This window comes from Schistocerca piceifrons, chromosome X (assembly GCF_021461385.2).
Source record: "Schistocerca piceifrons isolate TAMUIC-IGC-003096 chromosome X, iqSchPice1.1, whole genome shotgun sequence".
Classification (NCBI taxonomy): Eukaryota; Metazoa; Arthropoda; class Insecta; order Orthoptera; family Acrididae; genus Schistocerca; species Schistocerca piceifrons.
The window spans coordinates 520,315,287-520,334,770 of record NC_060149.1 but is presented as its reverse complement, the minus strand read 5'-3'; the positions used below and the strand labels follow the sequence as shown (position 1 = coordinate 520,334,770).

At 44.2% G+C, this 19,484-nt stretch overlaps 2 non-coding genes across 2 annotated transcripts; both read right to left on the bottom strand.

Annotated features, from left to right (window-relative positions):
* Positions 1-2,613: 2,613 nt before the first annotated feature.
* Positions 2,614-2,686, bottom strand: Trnas-uga. Its single transcript has one exon. It is a non-coding gene; the product is annotated as a tRNA-Ser (tRNA).
* Positions 2,687-4,219: 1,533 nt separating this feature from the next.
* Trnat-ugu lies at positions 4,220-4,292 on the bottom strand. The gene has a single exon. It is a non-coding gene; the product is annotated as a tRNA-Thr (tRNA).
* Between the last annotated feature and the right edge of the window lie 15,192 nt (positions 4,293-19,484).

Genomic DNA, 19,484 nt, shown 5'->3' with positions numbered 1-19,484 from the left:
CCAGCAGGTAAAAGAAAAGACTAAGAGAAGTCACCCTAAGGGGCTCCCTCCTTGGTAGTATGTGGGCGGCAATCACATGGGCTAAGTTTGACATCGCTTCCACTTACTATGTTGGACTACTTCTGTTTCCTTTCCTATTGGCCTCTCTTGACCAACTCTTTCTTTTTCAACGCCGACAGTATTAGGTTGTGAGGCCGGAGGGTGTGTTTCATTTTGTAGTCTTCTCTTCAGGGATGTGGTTCCATAATGGAGGAAATGTCACTGGAATCTACAATGACGGAGAACAGTAGATTCGTTAATAGTGCACATCGGCGCCAGTCTAGGTACGCCTGATATAGTGAGGAGACACGCATTTCAAAACGTAGCGATATTGGCGTAAGCGGTCTCAAAATTGTGTGAGGAAGGCTGTCCGAAACCACCTCGCAAGTACAAGAGAAATCCTTAGCATGACTGGAAAATTTATAACCAAGGCCCCCAGTCCTAGGCAGCCCTCCAGTGGACTTGAGGTGTTCAGACTCTCCAGGGTAGTCATAAGGAGGATAGCGACTTGGAATGACCGCAGCTTATTTCAAAGTAGAAAAAAACACACACAATCCCATAACAGAGATGGAAAAACTCAAAACTAACATTCTTGGAATCAATGAGATGCGCTGGCCTAATTTGAGAAAATGTAACGTTATTCGTTATCAAGTATATGCAGGCAACAACGAGTCACACTATTCCATTGGAGTGGAGTTCAAAGCACACCCGGCTGTCAATGCAACAGTCAAGAAATTCGCACGTCTGTCCTATAGGGTAATTTTCTTGCAATTCAATGTGAAACCCATTCTGCTGAATGTTATCCATGTGTATCCCCTAATCTGTGATGCATCAGATGAATATATAGAAACTTTTTACACCTAGGCTAAAACACTCTCTTTCACCAAACAAGAGATTACCATGCTGATGGATTATTTCAGTGCCAAGGTATGTTGGCTCGATGATACAGTAACTAATTTTGGTTTAGAGGTTGGCAATGATCGAGGTAATCGGCTAGTCCAACTAGGCTAGGAGGAAGTGTTCCTTATAACACTCATTTTCAGTTGCCTCCACATCGTCTGTACACATTGATATCAGAAATTCTGTAAGAAGTGTGAAGACATATCCTGGGCCCGATATTAACTTTGACCACAACCTTTTGCTAGCCGCAACGAGTATGAAAATGGAAAAAAGGCCATAAAGTGCAACGAATCAATCGAACGTCATTGTGTACGAAACTACGATAGATTACACCCAGCCAAATATAGATATAAATGATGTTGAAGACATCTACAACAATTTTAATTCTATAGTGAATGAAGTGAGCCAAGAAAAACAAACGGATACAGATAGCAAGAAACGCAGGCATTGAATGTCAGATGAAATTTCAGGACTGTTCGATCGCTGAAGATCCCACAAATGATCCAGTAATATACAGAGAATTGCAGAAAGGAATACCGAAGGAAATACGTAAAGCTAAAGAACATCTGTCAAAGCCATGCAGCGACGTTGAAGAACTGAACGCGAAGGACGACTTATTCAACTTGTAAAAGGACAAGACAAGCAGCAGGAATTTCCAACGGCAGAGGTTCTGGGTTTCTCACAATAAAAGGTAGCACCATCCTGCTTAGTACTGAAGAGAAACTGGGCAGTTGGAAGCAATACATAGAAAATCACCTCAGGGACAGAAGAAGTAGTGATCATAGTGCCTGAGAGAGCGATGACGTCTATATCTCAAGAGCAGAAACATGACATGTCATACCAGAGAGTGGGAAGGCTCCAAATTCTGACTGAAGCTGCTCACGGGCGAACGATCTGTCTTCTTGCTGGTTGATTTGTTTAACAGTATCCGTCAAAGTGGGATCATACCACGTGACTGGCTCAAATCAACATTTGTAACACTTCTCAAAAAGCCCAATGCAAAATGTTGTAATGACAACAGAATTATCAATTTAATGTCATGCCCTCAAGTTATTCCTCAGAATACTGAATACACTAAACAGATTCAGAAGGATGTAGGTTGCAGTAGGTACTGGGAGATAAAGACGCTTGCACAGGATAGAGTAGCATGGAGAGCTGCATCAAACCAGACTCTGGACTGAAGACCACAACTACTGCATGCGAGACTGTACCATAAATGTGAGGAGAGGACTGGAGACTCGGTTTGCGATCAGGAACTGTTTCGGGAGGCGTTAGTGTCTTAAGGTATTGACTCAGTGACGTCGTGATGTTTGTCAATGCTTGTGCGTGTTACATCGATTATGAAAAAGCTTTTTACATTGGGCAGCATGAAAAATTGATGTATATCTTAGGTGAACTGGGGCTATGTAGTTGTCAGTGGTTCATTTGAAACCTGTACTAGAAAGAAAGTGCTAGTCAGATGTCATCAAAAGTAGTTTAGATTATGAAAGGAGTTCAGCGGGGCTGCACTCTCTCCCACCCCCACCCCCTTTCCCATTTCTTTTTAACGCATCTATTTTGAAAAGAGTTCTCGAGCTGGTTTTGATGGAATGTATCAAGTAGTGCTGGTTACCAACGACGATTCATGCTACTGGACGCCAATGTTCATGGTAGATGAAAAAGACAAAAAATGTATGCCCCCAGAGAGACTCGAACTCCCGACCCTTGGTTTTCAAGACCAATGCTCTGCCAACTGAGCTATAGACGCGTCTGCGAAAAATCAACATTCTTAAGCTGTGTAATACCGCAGAACAACGAGCTGCTTTGGATGAGCGCGACGTCACAACTGCCTACACAAGCGCTGTGTAAATTTGTAGCAACATTAGACATGCTGATGACACTGTCTTACTTGCAAGCAGGCTGGAAGGTCTGCAACTACTACTAAACACTGTTGCTGAGGAGAGCAGTACTATGATGTTACGGTTAAAAGTCAAGAAGATAAAATTGGTGTCAGCAGAAATGGAAATGAAATTCGGGGCACTCATACACTTCGTAATGAAATCAACGACAATTGGGACTTCTCTCATGAAATTTGGTGAAGAACTGAAGAAGCCGGAAGTTCTTTCCAGAAAAGTTCTCTCTTCTCATTTCTCACTTCGCACTCGATAACTTCGGCATTGCGTGTTCATTATCGTACTCTATGGAGTTGTCATCAACACGTACCTCAACATTAGGTAAGAATCTGGAGGCATTTGAAATTTAAACATATCAAAGTATGTGAAGATATCATGGCCAGAATTGTCATACAATGCGCAACAACAAATACAACATTTTGCACTTAATACTTCAAAGACAGATCGATGGGAGTCGTAGTCCAGTAGTTCGACTCAGCACAGAATCACTGTTCAGAAAAGCCACGGACCAACGGCGATTCATGCTGCTGCACGCCAATGTTCATGGAGGATGAAAAAAGACGAAAAATGTATGCCCCCAGAGAAATTCGAACTCCCGACTCTTGGTTTACAAGACTAATGCTCTGCCAACTGAGCTATAGAGGCGTCTGCGAAAAATCAACATTCTTAAGCTGTGTAATACCGCAGAACAACGAACTGCTTTGGGTGAGCGTAACATCACAACTGCCTACACAAGCGCTGTCTAAATTTGTCACATCAGACATACTGATGACACTGTCTTACTTGCAAGCAGGCTGGAAGATCTGCAACTACTACTAAACACTGTTACTGAGGAGAGCACTACTATGATGATACGTTTAAAAGTCTAGGAGATAAAATGGTTATCAGCAGAAATGAAGATGAAATTCAGGGCACTCTTACACTTCGTAATGATGATATAAATATTTGGGGTGTGAAATCGACGACGTTTGGAACGTCTCTCAAGAAATTTGGTGTAGAACTGAAGAAGCCGGAAGTTCTTTTTAGGAAAGTTCTCAGTAACTGCGACATCAGTATTACGCTTCGCACTCAATTACTTCGGCATTGCGTGTTCATTATCCTACTCTATGGGGTTGTCATCGACAACATTAGGTAAGAATCTGGAGGCATTTGAAATGTAAGCGTATCAAGGTATGTGAAGGATACGATTGCCAGATAGTCACGAATGGTCATATAATGCGCAACCACAAATACAACATTCTGCACTCAATACTTCGAAGATTGGTGAGAGACGTAGCCCAGTACTTCGACTCGGCACAAAATCGCTGTTCAGAAAAGCCACGGACCAACGGCGATTCATGCTACTGCACGCCAATGTTCATGGCGGATGAAAAAAGACGTAAAATGTGTGCCCCCAGAGAGACTCGAACTCCTGACATTTGCTTTACAAGAACAATGCTCTGCCAACTGAGCTATGGAGGCTTCTGTGGGAAATCTGCATTCTTATGCTGTGTAATACCGCAGACGAACGAACAGCTTTGGGTAAGCGCGACGTCACAACTGCCTACACAGGCGCTATCTACATTTGTAACAGAAGTTGCGGGACAATAATTGCGAGTTGCGATGTGAGTAGGATTATTTTCCAAGTAAATTTCCTTTTACTTTCACGCAAGATGAACTGTGTGAAGAATGTGGGCTGAATGTCTTAAATCACGGAGTATTTGAGTCTGTCAAAACGTAAGCTTAAAGCGAAAATGGGGTACAGTTGTGAGGTGCTTTCATGAACATTCGAACTGAACTGGTACAATAATGACAGAACTGTGCTATGAGACAATAATTTCCTCCCTATATTCGGAGTTAAATACCAAATGGTTTATATCTGACATGGCAGAAGGTCTTTTCAATGTTTGGCTCTCATTGCAGTCATACACCACAAATAATAAACTTCATCATAGTAGTAGTAGTAGTAGTAGTAGTAGTAGTAGTAGAAGCAGCAGCAGCAGCTTTATTCAACCTATATCTCTTTTTACAAGGATATAGGACATGTAAAAGTATTTACAAGTTTAGACCAATTTAAAATAAGCCAATTCGTATGCACTCCCCCAGGGGATCCACAACTCTTTTGTGGATACGTGTGTAGCGAGCACGGGACCCCGAGCTAATGTGGCCTTCCTTCTTTTCCGGGCTGCATACCCCCCCTTTCCGTATCCTTCCCCATCCCCCATCTTCGCCCCCCCCCCCCCTCTGGCTCTTTCCTTCCCTTTCTCCCCCTCTGGGAGTATGGTTTGTGCCTACGTCCGGAGACGGACGCTTGTAAATGTACCGCACTCTTCGCCTTCCTTCCTTGTATGTCTTCATCTTTCTTCGTCCTTCTCTTTTCCTTACCTCTTCTCTTTACCTCTTCTCTTTACCCTTTTCTCCGCTGCGGCGTTTGAGACCTCTCTTCTTTCCTTTCCCTGTCTCTTTCTTCCTCCCTGTGCGTGTCTGAAGGCCGACCCACGCACTTCCATGCATAGCCGGTGACGGGGTAACGCGTAATTCCCCGCCCCAGGTAGACAGGTAGGACACGTACGTACCCCCTGGTAACGGCCAGGCCCAGGGAGGGGTGATTACCCGAGCTGATACCTTCCGAAAGTGCCGATTGGTCCCTCCGTCCGTTTGTCGGGAGGTGTGACCTGAGGTGTGAACAATCACCTAAGGCGGGTGTGCCCTCGGTGAGGGCCCCCACAAGGAAGGAGCGCGCCATCGGAGACGCCGATAATCATGGGGGATTCTTCCGCAATGGTTTCCTCACCTTCCACTATGTCTGCTCACAAACGTAAGTTCACTGAGTCTCAGCCACAGACGGTTCTTCCATCGTTGCCACAGTTCCTTGTTGTTTCTCGGTCTGACGAAGGTCACGACTTTTCCACGGTCAACCCTTTCATCATTCAGAAAGGTGTCGACGCAATTGCGGGTCCTGTAAAGTCTTGTTCCAGATTACGGAATGGCACCCTGTTGTTGGAAACACACAGTGCCCTCCAGGCTCAAAAATTGCTGCGTACTTCTCTGCTCCACACCTTTCCTGTCCGGGTGGAACCGCACCGTACCTTAAATTCCTCGCGTGGAGTCGTTTATACACGCTCCCTCGATGGATTGTCTGACGAAGAAATTCAGCACTACCTGTCTGACCAGGGCGTCACAGCTGTTCATCGGGTTATGAAAAGGGTTGACTCGAACATCATTCCAACCCGCACTGTCTTCTTGACATTTGACAAAGTTCAACTCCCATCAAAAATCAAAGCAGGCTATGAGATAATTTCCGTTCGCCCTTATGTCCCAAACCCCACGCGTTGCTATCGATGTCAGCGGTTCAATCACACCAGCCAGTCCTGTTCCAATCCGGCCAAATGTGTTACGTGTGGCAAGGATGCCCATGAGGGTGCTTGTCCACCTCCATCCCCTCGCTGCATCAACTGTATGGGTGACCACGCTGCTTCCTTTCGAGATTGCCCCGTTTTTAAGGACGAAAAACTCATCCAGGAAATAAGAGTGAAGGAAAAGGTGTCGACCTTTGCTGCTCGAAAGTTACTCGCCAGTCGACAGCCCACTGTGCCTCAGAAAGGAAAATACAGCGCTGTCCTTGCTTCTCCTCGGCCAACAAAGGAGGCGGCCACGCAGACTTGCGACCTCACCTTCAGTACCATGGTCGTCAGATCGGCCAGCGCAAAGATCGCCCGTTCAACCTCACCACTTTCGCCTGCCCACTCAATGGCTCACCCTTCGTCGGGTTCTGCTAAATCTCGAGCCCAAAAGTCAGACGCCAAGCCTTCGAAAAAAGAGGATTCTCGTGAAGAGTTTTTACGTACCGCAACTTCACAACCATCGGTTCCTCCTTCATCTAAACATCATACTTCCAAGAAGGCTACGAAGAAACACAGTTCCTCTCCCTCTCCGCCAAGGCGTGTCCCATCTACAGCACCACCTGGCGGAAATCGCCCTCAGCCGTCTTCTGTGTCGCCGAGGCGCACTGCTGGTGGCCGGTCAACTGGCCGATCGTTGGTGGCTGGAGCTGCTCCTGACCAACCTATGGATCAGGATCTTCTGCCTTCGACTGAATGCCATTCCATGCTGTCGGTCGCAAGCTCTGAGCAGTCGTTGAGTTGACAGCACCCTTGGTCACGTTCCTCCATTTTCTGTTCACCCTATGTCCATTATCCACTGGAATATCCGCGGAATTCGAGCCAATCGGGATGAATTGTCGATCCTCTTACGATCCTACTCGCCGGTCATCTTCTGTCTTCAGGAAACAAAGCTGCGTCCCCATGACCGCTTTGTTCTCCCTCATTTTCAGTCCGTCCGATATGACCTCCCCTCTGTTGAAGGCACTCCAGCCCATGGAGGACTCATGATTCTGCTCCACGATACTCTCCATTATCACCAAATCCCCTTAAACAGTTCCTTCCAAGCTGTCGCCGTCCGTCTTTCCCTTTCTGGATATACGTTCTCTCTTTGTATGGTATACATTCCATCGTCCACACCAATGGCACGAGCTGATCTCCTTCATCTTCTTGGTCAGCTTCCACCCCCCTATTTGCTGGTTGGGGACTTCAATGCCCACCACCCGCTTTGGGGATCTCCACATCCTTGTCCACGTGGCTCACTATTGCTAGACGTCTTCCACCAAGCGGATCTAGTCTGCCTCAACACTGGGGTCCCCACATTTTTGTCTGCCTCCACGACAAATTTATCTCATTTGGACCTTGCGGTCGGTACTGTTCCGCTAGCTCGGCGCTTCGAATGGTTCGCCCTTGATGATACACACTCGAGTGACCACTTTCCATGTGTTCTTAGACTGCAGCCTCAACTGCCATATATGCGCTCGCGACGCTGGAAGTATGCCCAAGCCGATTGGACACTTTTTTCGTCTCTAGTGACATTCGATGACCGTCGCTTTCCCAGCGTCGACGATGAGGTCACAAATATTACCGACGTTATTCTCACAGCTGCGGAACGTTCAATACCACGCACCTCCGAATTGCCCCGGCGCCCCCCAGTTCCTTGGTGGAACGAGGCATGCCGTGACGCAATACGTGAGCGGCGACGTGCTCTTCGCATTTTCCGTCACCATCCAACTTTGGCAAACTGTATCCGATATAAGCAGCTCCGTGCGCGATGCCGTCGCGTCATCCGCGATAGCAAGAAGGCAAGCTGGAAATTCTTTATTAGCTCATTTAACACCTTCACTCCCTCCTCGGAAGTTTGGAGTCGGCTTCGACGGTTCTCAGGCGCGCCTAGTTTCTCCCCGGTCTCTGGGCTCACTGTCGCGCATGATACCTTAGTGGACCCCGTCGCAATTTCTAACTCATTGGGTCAGCACTTTGCTGAGATTTCGAGCTCTTCAAATTACCCGCCAGCGTTTCTCCCGAAGAAACGTGCAGCGGAAGTGCGACATCTTGCTTTCTCCTCTTAAAATCGCGAAAGCTACAATACTGTTTTCTCCATGCGGGAACTCCAACATGCCCTCTCTTCTTCTCGCTCCTCCGCCCCAGGACCGGATGGTATCCATGTCCAAATGTTGTTGCATTTATCAACCCATAGCCTGCGTTACCTCCTTCGCCTTTACAATCGAATTTGGACCGACAGTACCTTTCCCAGGCGATGGCGGGAAGCTATTGTCGTTCCCGTTCCGAAACCTGGAAAGGACAAACATCTCCCGTCTAGGTATCGCCCCATTTCTCTCACGAGTAGTGTCTGTAAGGTTTTGGAGCGTATGGTGAATTACCGTTTAGCTTGGTGGCTGGAATCCCGCAGTCTTTTAACACCAGCCCAATGCGGATTCCGAAAGCATCGTTCTGCCGTTGACCATCTTGTTGCTCTCTCCACTTATATCATGAACAATTTTCTCCGGAAACGCCAAACGGTAGCAATATTTTTTGATCTGGAGAGAGCATACGATACCTGTTGGAGGACAGGCATCCTCCGCACACTGTTCTCTTGGGGCTTTCGAGGCCGGCTGCCCCTTTTTCTTCGCGAATTGATGGCGGAGCGCACATTTAGGGTGCGGGTGAACACTACTCTCTCCCGTACCTTCTCCCAAGAAAACGGGGTACCCCAGGGCTCCGTGCTGAGTGTTGTACTGTTTGCCATCGCCATTAATCCAATTATGGATTGTCTCCTTCCTGATGTCTCGGGCTCCCTCTTTGTGGACGATTTTGCGATCTACTACAGCTCTCAACGGACCAGCCTGCTTGAAAGACGTCTTCAAGGATGTCTCGATCGCCTCCACTCGTGGAGCATCGAAACCGGCTTCCGTTTCTCACCCAGTAAGACCGTTTGTGTTAATTTTTGGCGACGTAAGGAGTTTCTTCCGCCCTCCTTACATCTAGGTCCTGTCAACTTTCCGTTTTCCGACGTCGCTAAATTCTTGGGTCTTATGTTTGACAGAAAACTGTGCTGGTCCTCCCACGTTTCCTATCTTTCGGCTCGCTGTCTGCGTTCCCTTAACACCCTCCGTGTCCTGAATGGTACCTCCTGGGGAGCTGACCGTGTGGTCCTTCTCCGCCTCTATCGCGCCTTAGTGCGCTCGAAATTGGATTATGGAAGCATCGTCTACTCCTCTGCTCGGCCGTCTATTCTTCGGCGTCTCGACTCTATCCACCACCGTGGATTACGTTTAGTGTCTGGAGCTTTTTACACCAGCCCTGTGGAAAGCCTTTATGCTGAGACTGCTGAACCTCCGCTGTCCAATCGGCGGGCAGTCCTTCTGAGTCGTTATGCTAGCCATCTGTCTTCCATGCCTGCTAATCCAGCCCATGACATTTTTTTCGACGCCTCCTTTGATGTAGGGTATGCAGGCCGCCCCTCCTCCCTACTACCACCGGGAGTCCGCTTCCGTCAACTGCTCCATTCTCTTTCCTTCCGCTTCCCTAAAACCTTCTTGACAACTTGGGGTACAGCACCGCCTTGGCTCCGTCCCCGGATCTGCCTGCTCCGTGATCTTTGTCAGTTTCCCAAGGATGGTACCCCTACACTTGTCTACCGTCGGGCATTTGCTGCTCTATGTGCACAAATGACGGAAGCCACATTTATTTACACCGACGGCTCGAAAACATCGTTAGGTGTAGGGAGTGCCTATATTGTTGGCGACACCCCAAATCACTTTCGGCTTCCCGACCAGTGTTCGGTTTATACTGCGGAGCTTTACGCTGTTCTCCAGGCTGTCCACTACATCCGCCGCCATCAGCGGATACAGTACGTAATCTGCTCAGATTCTCTCAGCTCTCTCCTAAGTCTCCAAGCTCTTTACCCTGTGCACCCTCTGGTCCACCGGATTCAGGACTGTCTGCGCTTGCTCCACCTGGGGGGCGTCTCAGTGGCGTTCCTCTGGCTCCCGGGACACCCTGGTATCTGTGGGAATGAGGCGGCCGATATAGCGGCCAAGGCTGCAGTCTCTCTTCCTCGGCCAGCTATTCAGTCTCTTCCGTTTACCGATCTACGGAGCGGTTTATGTCGCCAAGTTGCTCATTTATAGCATGCGCATTGGTCGACACTTACCCATAATAAATTGTGGGAAGTGAAAGCCCTTCCTTGCGCTTGGACCTCTTCCTCCCGAACGCGTCGTCGGGAGGCGGTAATTTTAGCTAGACTCCGGATAGGGCACTGTCTTTTTAGCCATCGACATCTTTTAAGCGGTGATCCTCCCCCACTCTGTCCCCACTGCTCTCAGCTGTGGACGGTCAGACACCTTTTAATTGAATGCCCCTATTTTAATCCGTTACGCTCCCGTCTACAGCTATCGCCTGATCTATCGTTGATTTTAGCAGATGACACGCGCTCAGCTGACCGCGTTCTACAGTTTATTAGTGACAGTGAAATGACGTCAGTCATTTGAAGCTTTTTTTGGGGACAACCAACCCCTTTCTATAGTGGATTTTTAAGCATTCCTTCTGCCTTTAGTTTCTCAAATTTTATGACTTTGTTCCCCTTGCTGCTGATTTTAAATTTCGTTTTTTTTCCTGTTTCCTACGTCACGGGCTGGGCGCTAATGACCATAGAAGTTTTGCGCCCTAAATCCACAAACAAAAAAAAAAAAAAAATATTCGTATGCACATACATTTACAGACTTCTAGTTGAGACAATCATTAGATTTACTCCTAGTAGGCTATACTTTTTTTTATAAATAACTTATTCAGTAATGTAGTGCCACACGGTTCACTCATATCTCACTATCAGTCACTGCACACACTATACACACATTGTTTCATAACACTTCACTCATTACAAACGCAAAAACACACACACATTGGTTATCTCTGGGCCATTTTCTGTGCATCAACTTCCCATTTGCTATCGTGAAAAACTAAGTTGGCATCCCTTTACAATGAGTGAGATGTTGAGCTCAGAAAGAGGAAGAGGTGTTAGTATTGTGCTATGCATAGCTTGGGGGTAAGATTTTCTAGAAAAGAAAAAAAGAAGGAAAAAAATAGTGTCAAGATGTTATGTGGAATGTTGGGTGTTTTATAATCACTATCATGATTTATTTGTATAACTTGCTTTTATCAAACACCTACACTCTTTTATCTAAGTATTCCTTCAATGTATAAAATGTATTGCATAATAGGTACTTTTTAGCTTCCTTTTTATATAAATGTATTTTTGCAATTTCTTTAATCTCTTTTGGTAATTTATTGTGCTGTTTTATTCCTTGGTAGAAAATGCTGTTTTGACTTTAATGTTTATTATTTATTGGTAAATGTAAATTGAGTCTAGCTGTTGTTCCATGGTCATGGGCAGAACTATTTGTGCAGTAATTACCAATGTTATTTTTGATGTGTACAATTGACTGGAAAAGGTATTCACATCGAACAGTTAAAATTCCCAGTGTTTTGAACAGATCTTTACAGTGAGCTCGACTAGTATTTTTAGTTATTATTCTTACGGATCTTTTCTGGAGTTACACAATTGTGTTTATATTTTGTGCATTTCCCCCAAAAAGAATGCCATAGCTAAGAATTGAATGTACATATGAACAGTATGTAACTAAAAGACACTGAATGTTACACACTGATAATAGGATTCTAAGCGCATAACATCTGATGACATTCTGTTTGCAAGTACCTTTGTGTGTTCACACAACTTCAGCTGAGACACAATATTCGTTTCTAGAAATTTTGCGTTTCTTACAGTCTATAGAGGTGCCATCTACATTTAATTTAACATTGTCATTTTTCCTCTTCAAACTGAAATGCTTGGCTTAGTTTTCTTTATGGACAATGTCTTTTTATAGCTTATTGACGAATCATAAACTTCCTTGAGTTTCATTTCCTTTCTCAGCAAGGAGTTCTCTTGTTATCTCAGTGACTATAATATTGCTGTCGTCAGCGAAGAGAATTTTTTCACCATGAGTAACACTACTGGGAAAGTCATTCATGTATATCAGGAATAGTATTGGTCCTAATATGGTGCCTTGTGGAACCCCTATATTAATGTATTTTGGTTCTGATAAGTGTTTTAGTAAGTGTTTAGAATTATTTGAAGTATGTGTTACCTCTACTCTATGTACCCTATCTGCTAGGTATGATCTAAACCCGTCATTAGCTACCTGTCTTATTCTTAATGCTTCTAATTTATTTAATACAATCTTGTGGTCGACTGTATCAAAGACATTAGGAAGATCCAAAAATATGCCTGTGACACACTCATCTTCGGCAAGAGCATGAAGTACAACTTTCGTTAATTCTATTATGGCTGACTCATTATTTTTGCCATTTCAGAAACCAAACTGTGATTTGCTTAGATTGTATTTATTCAGATAACTCATAATTTGTCTTTTCTTTGAGAATGGTGACAGCAGGGAAATGGGCTGGTAATTTTCTATGTCTTCTGCATTACCTTTCTTACGCAAAGGTACAACTATTGCCTGATTTAACTGCTCTGGAAATGTCCCTGAAGTTAGAGGATTCATTTATTGTATTTGGTAAAGGGCCTTGTATAATCTCTATGCAGTGTTTCAGTACACACACTGATACTTCATCTTCTTTTAGTTTTTGAACAGTTTTATTGAATTTATTCTTTGTGGTTGGAAGTAACATCATTGTATTTAGAGCAACATTATTTACAGATGGTACATTTGTTTTGGGGAATCTTTGCTGTAACTTCTCTGCAATACTTGAAAAATGCTCGTTTTTATAGTTTGAAAAGTGTTGTGGCTCATTTATTACCTTGTCCACCACCCTTAGCAGTATGTTATTCTGCATTTGTTTGCCACTCCGTTTCCTTTTTATAACATCCCAGACTACTTTGCTTTTATTCTCTGCATAATATATTATTTTTTCATTAAATCACTTTTTGCAGCAATCAGCACCTTCCTATAGTTCTTTTTGATCTATGATAGAAATTTAAGGATTCTGGATCATTGTGACCCTTTGTCATGGAACTGAATTACTTAAGTGTTTGGGAGGAATTCTTAATACCTGCTGTTATCCATCTGTTGTTGTGAGATGTTGATAAAGGCATGCATGCTTTTGGAAATGCCTTTACAAGGTTCAGTTTAAATAATGTGGAGAATTTAGAGAATTTCATTTTCACGTTGGTTTCCTTGAACACTTGATGCCAGTTTTGTTTTGCTAGCTATATTGAAAAATATTTTATTGCGATTTCTGATAGATGTCGTTTGTAGGCTTGTAGTTTAGGGAACGATTCGATGCCTTATTTTGCTCTTGTTATTTGACAGAGATGGTCTGATAGGCCAAAATCGTTTACAGCTACATGACAATTTGCCCTGTACATATTTGTGGCCATATGCTCAATTACTGATGCAGTCATTGCGGTAACCCTTGTTGCACTATTGACCAAAAGGGACATGCCAAAACTTTGAAGGATATTTATGTGAGTGCTGCTGGATTCATTTATGATATTAGTATTGATGTTAATGTCCCCACACAGAATTATGTTGACCTTTGTACTTGAGACATTATCTAGAACTTCTGTTAATTTATTGAAAAGCGTATCCACACTACTACTGGGAGATCTATACACACACAGAAAGATTGATTTCTTGGCTAATTAAATCGTTGACATTTCAAAGTGTTTGTCTTCACTTACTGTGCTGAGGTCATGTCCTAACTGAACTGTGTTCCTTTTCTAGTATAAATGCATGATTCCATACCCCTTGAAGCATTTCTGCAGTAAGAGTTTGCCCTTTCATACATAATACTACATGTTGGATTTCTGTGTGTCTACACCATTACTCAGTAACACAAACTACCGTGCAGTTCAAAGATTGGAGCTCAACTTGTAATAGTTGTATTTTATTTTTTATTGATTGCATGTTTTAATGGAGGATTGTTGTTTGGACTCTGCTATTCGCGCCAACCGTCATCTAGTGGCAGCTTTCAAACTGGGCTGGTCAGATTGTCCAGTATAGTCTGCTCCCTGTCGGGAGACCTTTGGTTCGTTTGAACAATTGCCAGCGGGCTCGTGCGCATGCGCAGAGCTGAATTCGCGAATGAGCAGTACCTTCCTCCCACATCTGGCTACTTGAAGCCTGGCTGTTTGCCGTATGAGCAGTAGCAGCAAGTAGCCAGATGCTACCCGGAAAATTTTTTCCGGCGCGCCCAAGCTGCCAGATTCGTGCATGCGCAGAGCAAGCTGACTTATAGTTAAGGAGGGGGGGGTCCTTCTCCACGTGACCCGTGTATATTTTTCGTGATATTGCTGGTCTCTTCGTTTATGGCTCTCATGTCAAATGAAAACAAAACAGATTTCTGTGGCCGGGAACCATCAAGTGAATTAATATACATTCTCATAATCATGAAAGACCAAAATAAGTTAGTAGTTTCAATTTTCTGATTTTATATTATTTCCACGTTATTAGCAATCAACCATTAATGTCTTAATGAAGCTATTTCTGTCTATTTTGTTGAAAAATTTGCTTCTATTAATTTTTTTCCGCTGAGGCAGTTAGTTTATTTGAAACGAAGTGTTTCGTTCCTCACTATTGGTTACTTTCGACTTCGTTCTATTTCAAGTGCAAATTTTCATTTTCTGTGACGAATGACATACTATAATAAAGAACCAAACATGAGAATACAGTACTGGACCTCCAAGAAAATTGGTATCACGAAAACCACATGTTGTTGTGGTCTTCAGTCCTGAGACTGGTCATAGAAAAGCTTAATATCAGGTACTTCAGAGTGCATCTGAACATATAAATGTGCAATTAGAGCGGAATGAAGCATTTTAGTATGGTTTATGAAACTCCGGTGCTGCTGGAGTAGTCTCTGATGTTCTGTTCCTTTTATGTCACTGTGAGATCTCTTAATGCTATATATGTACGAACATACGTAAACATTGACTTGAAGCTGACCAAGTAGGCAAATTTGGTCACTAGTTTTGAACTAAATACTTTGTTTCGAATATATTGACAGCTGGAGCAGAATTCTACAAATCTGTCTTCTGTGAAACGGTGTTTTTCGATCACAAGGCACTTGTCTAGTACTTCCTCTAGGCCTGAAGTTATTTCTTAATTTGTGTTTTCATCTTAAATTTATAGATTGCCATTCTATGCTAAATTGTAGACTGGCAGCATACCGTGTTTTATCGTTTTAACTCCCCACATGGGTTTATATTTATTCCTAGAATAGAGTATAAACTGTCAGTTGTACAGTTTCTTTGTTAATTTTTACGCATTTTGAAATAGTAATGAAATTTATGGTCCTTTATTCTGGTGTAAACTACACAAGAAACTTTCATTTATTTATTTATTTTGCAAGAAATTTGTATTCCATCCTACTAGCTTTTTGCAGTGCTCTGTAGATGTAAACCTGATTGGTAATGCTACACATAATGTTACACAATAATATTGCAGAGTACGAATTAAAAAGACTGTCAAAGTCACCCCATAGCAAAATGTTATGGTACTTTGAGCTGTGGAGTCTAATTTTGAAATGATTGTATGCCAAGAACTGCTTCCTTATTAGCGTCCTTTATCTGGGTGAGATAAGTTCCACACAGAAAAGCGTATGAGTAGAGCAAGCACCAAGCACGGGCTGCTTACGTCATCGTAGCTGCGCATGCGCAGTACGGCCTGTTGTCTGGCGCTGTCTGGTAACTGCTCAAGCGAACCTCTTGCAACCTATGCGCAGAAGTGGATCTCCCAGGTCCTTTGTGCGCGCCTCAAACGAACTTGTAGCAACCTACGTGCAGAAGTGGATCTCCCAGGTCCTTTGTGCGCGCAGGTAAGATTAGCGGTTGTAACGGCCGAGCAGGTAGCTTCGAGATCCCGTAGCGGACGGGCGTGTAGGTCTCCCAGCTAAGCCAAGAGCCGCAGCTGGCGCGCTGCCTGTGCAAGTTGTAAAGTTTATTCTAATAAACATTTATACCAGACAACTTGTTCCGTCCAGTTCGTGTGAGTGGAAACAAAAGGACAGTGAGTCCTCTCGCACTATACACTCACACTCCAATATGCCACCACGGGAGGAAGAGCCCGCGCTTACATTTTTTGGTCCTCCGGGCCGGATACAGTGATCACGCGGAATTTACGTTCGCGCGGATTTATTTTCCGGTGTTTGTGAACTTTTAAAAAACCACGTGTGACCTGCGCACTTAATCAGTTTCGTTGGTGACCGCTATCGAGTGTCGCAAGGCCTGTTCGGGACTACGACAATAACAGCCTTAACAACGGTGGTCGGAAACATATTTGTGAACGTTTAATGAGTCTCTAATTCAAACGCGAGAAGCACAGAAACGCGTCGGTGCCAGCATCATCGGTGACGTCACGTCCTTGCTCCCGCCGAAACTTCGCGCCGTCGGAGACGGCAATATCCTGCCACGCCAGCTGTCCGTGCCCGTGACACCTCTGCTGTTCCAGTCCGTACTGCCTCGTATTGCCGCTGCAACCTGGTAAGCACAACTGTTGGCTTCCTGCTATCATCTTCCCGGTCCTAAAATGGAGCCCTCAGAGAAAACAAAATTAGTTACGCAGAGATGTTTAGCAAAGGGCGCTCTCGCGCGTTTAGCGAGCTTTGTGCAGTCTGCAGACAGTGCCAGCATCGAAATGTTGGAATCAAAATTAAGTCATTGACTCGGATTCAGACTGATTTTCAGTCGTCTCAGACACGGCTGGCAACTGAAGACGAATCGGCAGATCATAGTAAGGATAGGGCAGAATTCGAGGATTCGTGGGACTTCGTTGAATCCACTATCAAGGGTTCAGTGAAGAGGTTCACCCAGCTTTCGCAGCCTTTGGGCTCGAATCCGTCAGGCAGTTCAGTTCTTTGAAACTACCCGCTATTAACTTGCCAAATTTTGAAGGTAACTACCTTAAGTGGTCATCATACAAGGATACATTTTTGAATCTCATTATGAATAACAATTCAATTGACGATGTTCAAAAACTTAATTACCTTAATTCGTCTTTGTGAGGTGAAGCTAAAGACCTATTGAAACACATAACTGCCACGGCAGGAAACCTATCGATAGCCTGGTGACTTACTACACAGAGGTATAATAACCCAAAAATATTGCAACCACACATGCTAAGGCTTTGTTGGCCTTACCTACAGTCGGCCATGGCGCAGCGAGCGATAATAGGCAACTAATCAATCACGTATGTGGCCTTAGAAGCTCTCAAATCTCATGTTCCACTTCATGAAGTTATTCTTTCAGAAGAGATTCTGTCTACTATGCGACCCACGGATCGTCATGAGTGGGAGGTAAAGATGTATGGGTCAACATTCACCACATTAAATCAACTAATAGATTTTTTGGAAACAAAATGTCAGAACATTGAGTTGATCAGGTTCAGGGATAACACCTCGAGGGATTGGCAAGGAAATGCCAATAATTCAAATCAAACGAGACATGTGAGGATACCTCATCTCGTTAATGCTGATACTGAGGAGTGATGTAATTTTTGAAGTGAACCTCATACTATCACTAAATGCAAAGGGTTTCAATCACTAAATGTTGATGAACGGCTGGCATGTGTGACAAACAAATTAGCTTTGTTTTTGTGCATACGCTCTGGTCATTTCTCGACTAAATGCAAGATTTCTCCTTCTAAGACCTGTAAAGGAAGGCACAATATACTGCTCCACAAGTCTGCTGAACCAAGGAATAGGCAGAATAGTGAACCAGGAGGCCATTCCTTGGCCCATCAAGCTACGAACGGGAACACAAACATCCATTTTAATGTTTTGTTGGCAACAGCTGTTGGCAACATTAAGGACAACATGGGTAGACAGCAGGTTTGCAGAGTTCTGTTATATAGTGCGAATCAGCTATCTTTTATATCTAAGGGCATGGCAGAGAAATTAAAACTGAATCGAAGTAAACATTCGGACCTGTGAAAGGCATAAACAATGCCTTTGCAGCATCAGTGTCTTACATCTGTAATGTTGAACTGTCGTCTAGGCTCAACGCCTTTCATGTCAGAACCACTTGCGCTATCGTAGGCCATGTCACCAGTGACCTACCAGCGAGCAAGATAGACACAAGGTCCTGGAGTGTCCCTTGTAATCTTCCGCTCGCTGATCGAGAAGTCAACAAGCCTGCCACAGTAGATTTAATTCTTGGTGCTGAGGTTTTCTTTGATGTTGTTTGTAAGGAAAGGCTGGTGAAACCAAATCATCCTTCACTGGTCGAAACAAGATTTGGCTGGATTATGTCTGGTAGGATGCCTTCAGCTGCATGCAACATGCCTCATTCTACAGTGACCTCGTGCTTTGTTAGAGGTGACAATTTATATGCCAAACTGCAAAGGTTTTGGGAGTTAGAGGAACTGTCTACTAAAACGATGAGTAAGCAGGATAAAATATGTGAGACTTTCAGCGCCACACGGCACAAGATGAAGAAGGGAGATTTGTGGCTCGACCTCCAGTGAAACCTGACTGTAAATCCTTAGATGAATCACGACGACAAGCCTTTCGGAGACTGACGCATCTTGAGAGGAGATTTAAAAGGCAAGCGAATCTGCAGAAGGCATATGCTGCATTCATGCATGAATATGTCGAACTGGGACACATGGAGACCTCTAATTCTCAAGGTATTATTGGTCCAAAGTGTTGCCTTCCACATCATACTACTAAGTTGAGGGAAGTATTTGATAGCTCTGCTGGCATTTCTAATGGAGTATCTCTCAACTATATCTTGATGGTTAGTCCCACTGTCCAGCCAGATTTATTTTCCATTATTATAAAATTTCGCTCCTTTAAAGTGGCTCTGTCAGCTGACATAGCAAAAATGTATCGCAAAGTGTGTCTCCATCCTGATGATAGGAACATCCAGAGAATTCTATGGCGGAAATCACCATCTGAATCGTTGCAAGGGTATAGACTGTGTACATTCACTTGTGGAGCCGCTCCTGCTGCCTCTCTTGCTACCAGATGTCTTCAACAGTTGGCTTTCGAAAATCAAAAGAGGTTTCCAATGGCATCACAAGCCTTGATGTCTAGCTTTTATCTGGACGACTTCTTAAGTGGCTCAGCTACGGAAGCTGAAGCTCAGGAACTTCAAACCCAGCTGACTCAACTACTTTCCTCTTGGGGGGGGGGGGGGGGGTTTCCACTGAGGAAATGGTGTTCAAATCGTATCAAGGTCGTGGAAAAAATCCTGTGCAGGACAGAGAAACATCTTTGCGTTGTCATCTTACCGGTGAACAAGCCGTAAAAACGTGAGTGATATTATGGCAGC